Source organism: Austrofundulus limnaeus, unplaced genomic scaffold (assembly GCF_001266775.1).
Source record: "Austrofundulus limnaeus strain Quisiro unplaced genomic scaffold, Austrofundulus_limnaeus-1.0 Scaffold85, whole genome shotgun sequence".
Lineage (NCBI taxonomy): Eukaryota > Metazoa > Chordata > Actinopteri > Cyprinodontiformes > Rivulidae > Austrofundulus > Austrofundulus limnaeus.
In genome coordinates, this window is record NW_013952487.1 from 1,474,950 (window position 1) to 1,479,080 (window position 4,131).

General features: G+C 40.2%; 1 long non-coding RNA gene across 4 annotated transcripts in view; it reads left to right on the plus strand.

The window, feature by feature from the left end:
- Positions 1 to 3,315, plus strand: part of LOC106519982 (uncharacterized) — a 12,690-nt gene extending 9,375 nt beyond the window's left edge. For all 4 annotated transcript variants that reach the window (XR_001310497.1, XR_001310499.1, XR_001310498.1 and 1 more), the window contains 2 exons: positions 884 to 1,026; positions 1,105 to 3,315. This is a non-coding gene — a long non-coding RNA (uncharacterized LOC106519982). The remainder of the gene's footprint in view (positions 1 to 883; positions 1,027 to 1,104) is intronic.
- The last annotated feature ends 816 nt before the right edge of the window (positions 3,316 to 4,131 follow it).

The following is a 4,131-nucleotide window of genomic DNA, read 5'->3' on the forward strand; positions in this document are numbered from 1 at the left end:
CCCCATAGGTGATGCTGACAGGGTGAAAACTGTTGATCAAGCTACTGGTTTTGGTAATTATGTATCTGAGAGCGTTTCAGTTTTATGTTAGAACTTGATACAAAAACTAGATTTATTTATACATTTCCTAATAAGTAAAACTGCCGAACGGAAAGCAAGCACCTTGACTGCAGACAGACAGAACAAGGACATCACATTTGCGTGTAGCTCAGATGTCCTCTGCTGCAAATCCATCTTGTTAGCGACATTAAAGATCATGTAAGTGATTGATCGACATGTCAGGTGACTAAATAAAGCTCCTGCATGTAACCTTTGTGAGAGCAGGAGGAAGGCTAAATATGGAGGTGAATGGGATAAAAGGAGAGACTGAGGTGGAAATAAGAAGACAGGATGGAGGAGCTAAGGGACACAGATTTAAATATAAATGTTCTGCTGTTAGAACCAGTAATAAAGAACCAAAACTCTGCTGTTTCCCAGCTGGAAGGCGGTTCGAGGTAAAGCTGAGCCTCTTTGTTGCTGTTGGTCAACACGGTGATGAGCTGATACCTGCGGTGTTTTCCCCACGGCAGAGACATGTCCKCGGGCCTCCATCAGCTCTAAAAAATGAGGCTCTCTGCTGGGCAGGTGGCTGCGTCTCCTCCACCTCCTCCTGCTGCTGAGAAATGATCCTGGAAGGGTTAACCCCCCCCCCCTCCTCCTCCTGCCCCCGACTCCGCTCGCCTCCTTCCACTACCCCACTCCGCCCATCCTCCATCTCCCCACATCCATTTGCAAATGATCTGGCTTGTCTGCATATTGTCACTTGCAGCCAGCTCAGCCATTCATCACCTGTCAGCGACTCCCGGCGCCCTCCACACTTAATTGTTCCCTCTCTGACCTGCAGAATAGAGAGTGATGTTCCTGCTCCCCGCGAGGAGAAGGAAAGCAAGCAAGCAAGAAAGAAAAGGATGGTCAGTCTCGGACCATTTTTCTGTTTCTGGGTCACGTCAGAGCAGGACAGGAAAAGGAAATGAGACAAGAAAAGAAGTAAGAAAGACACATTTCATATAAAGGCGTTAGGTTGTGTTTTCCTCCTCTGACATTTTCTCTTCATCACTGTTGCAGTGACAATCGCAGCTCAGAGTGTAGATACTTCAGCTATAACACTTGAAACAATGTCCYATATTCAACCTGCATCTCAGACACCTGACCTGCTCCAGCTGCCATCATCCATTAAACATGCAGGGAGGAGSTCCAGACTGAAGCTGGACTCCAGGATTCCAGATGCATCTCTGCACTTCACAAGATTTCTCTTTGTGTCTCAATTATTACTGAACGTCTTGTTAAAGCAGTTGCTCTGTTGGTGCGAATCCTTTCAAACAGTGATAGAACACTTTCAGATTCCACACAAATCTTAGCTTCATTTGATTCAAATATGCACACTTCTTTGCTCTTTCTAAGAAAAGACAGGGAGTTTTCCCCCCATCAAGTGTTTTGATTCCTTCAGATGTTAGTTGCTCTGGTGAACTTGATGTTTTTTTTCTGGCAGACTGTTTTCTGCTCTGCCAGAATTGACCAGCATTGAGCATTTTTTTTCTAAAACATAAAAACACTCCATCCAACCTGAGGAAGAGTAAATACACTAAAACACATGAAAGCAGTTTTCACAAAAGCTTTTTCTCATCTTTYATGATTTGATGATGACAGGACATAGCCAGGCTCTGATCCTGTACTACTTGTTTCAGCTTTCAACCCTATTGTCCTGAGCCATTGGTTTGTTCTATGTTGGTCTACATTGACCTCTGTAGTTCTTTTTGGGTACTTTCTATTATTATTATTATTATTAGAATTATTATCATTATGCTTCTGTTTTTATTATATTTATTCTTCTGTCTTCATGTGCATATTTTGAGATTTTTTAACTTCATTTTGTCTTTATGTCTGGCTTGAAAACTCAGCATATGGATTTCGTTCTCGGTGTGTGAAAATACAAATGGCAAACAGACACTTGAACTCATAATACTGTTAAATATAAAGATCTAAAAAGACCAAGCAGGGGTCAGATTTGAGGATCAATCTGACCAAAGGTCAATCAGAATCATGAAAAGCTAGATTCCAAACCAGAGGTTAAGTACAGTTCTTCAGCAGAGCCTTTAGACCAGGTCACCAGAAACACTTTTGGACATCTGAGTTTCAATCTGCAAACAAACAGTTTCTATTTGTGTCCAGTTGAGCCTGTTAAACAGACTCACTTTTCATTAAAGCTGCCTTTTGTTGAGATGAATGACTGAACAGTGTCATTTACTGGGATTCTGTTTGGGCTTTTATGCTGCAGGACTTTTCTCCTTTGGTCCAAGATGATGGAATCAGTTTCTAAAGGTTTCAGAACAACTGCATCATTACGCTTTTATTTTATGTTTAAAAAAATTACCTCAAGGCTAAACACGTGAAATAAAGATTCAAAATGGTTGTCACAACTAAAACATGGTGCTGTATGAGAGAAGAGAAAGTTCTTTGTCCAACCTTTTCCTGAGCCGTCAGTGTGAAACCTTGTAAACATTTTGCTGCTGTGGCCTCTGACCGAGGCTGCTGACGCTCTGGATCAGTCTGAACGGCGGTTTGGAATTCATCGGGCTGGATTTGTTGGGAGTGCTGGTCCCAGGTCTGCTCCCAGCACTGACACAGCGAGGACTAACAATAGTGGACATGCCCGGCTCTCTGCTGCCCATCACAGTGCCCATTAGAATTAATATATTCAAGGATTAAAGGGCTTTTATCTTGGGCAGCCATGAATTATAAATACTGCACTTCAAATTTTAATTGCTCTGAATTAAATGATTTAAGATGGGTTTTTTAAAATAAATTCCTAATAGGACCAGAGGGCAAAAGAAAAGGAAAATACACCCAATAAAAGGCTTTTCTTCTCTAACCACAGATGAAGGAAGAGGAACAATAGATGGATGAAGACCTGGAGGGTTAAGAACAACACCGCACACAGGAAGTCAGAAATGGATGATGTTTAATCTCTGGTTCTTGGGTGATGACAACATCAGGACATTAGATTCTGTTCAGCTGGAGTACAGTGTACCCTTCAGGATTTGTTGTGTCTAAGATTAAAGCCATCCAGGAAATGTGAAATGAATTGTCTTAAGTTCGTTAGAAAGCGGCAAACTGAACAATAAACGTATATAAATCCTTAAAAACACAGATTAGTGTCAGAATGTAGATCAACAAGTCAGGSTGGTGTGAAGTCCCTGGTGGACTAACATGAGGATTAAATGTTTTGCTCCTTCACACCATCACCACTCTGTAGCAAAGAAAAAAAAACAATAAAAACTCTTAACATGAAATGACCCAACTTTCATATTAGCTAATAACTAAACTAGGTGGCAAACATTTGTAGTATTTGGGTTTACAAAGCTGTTTTATATAACCCTAATAAACCCATGTTACCCGTAATTACTAAACTGCAATAGTTAAAAGTTTTAGCTGTATAGTTTTAACGTAAAACTATTTTCTTAACAAGAAATCGCCTCAAGCAAAGATGCAACTGATCAAGTTCGAACATTTACATTTACAAATATGTTAGGATTAAAGCAGATTATTAGCTTCAACAGCCTACATTACTGTTTTATTCAAAAGTCTCGAGTTTCTTTGTAAAAAAGAAAATGGATGTATCAAAAACTGATAATGTGGGAAATCAGGTTTATGACCCACGCAACCCTGAAAAGGAAGAAGCGTGTACAGAAAATGGATGGATGGATGGATGGACATCAGGACTATTATTAAAAAAACCTTTGGAGCCAATAGATGTTGGAGGAGAAACAAAAGCAACTGATGTATTAAAAAACATCCCAGGGCCAGCACAGCTTTTTCAATAACAGGGTTCCCACACCTTGGCCAACATCAAATTCAAGGACCTTTCAAGGACTTTCCAGTACCAACTTCCTCAAATTAAAGAACCACGTGTAAAAGCAATTACTGTACCTACTGCTATCGCAGAATGTTACCAATAAACAGGTTTAATATCAAGTAAATTCAATGAAAAACTGAACAACATAGAAGTTGAGTCAGAAACAATGACGTCACTTTACCGTAATCCTGAGTTATCCACCGCAACAAATGTAAGTTTATTTTTATTTAACTTTGTAA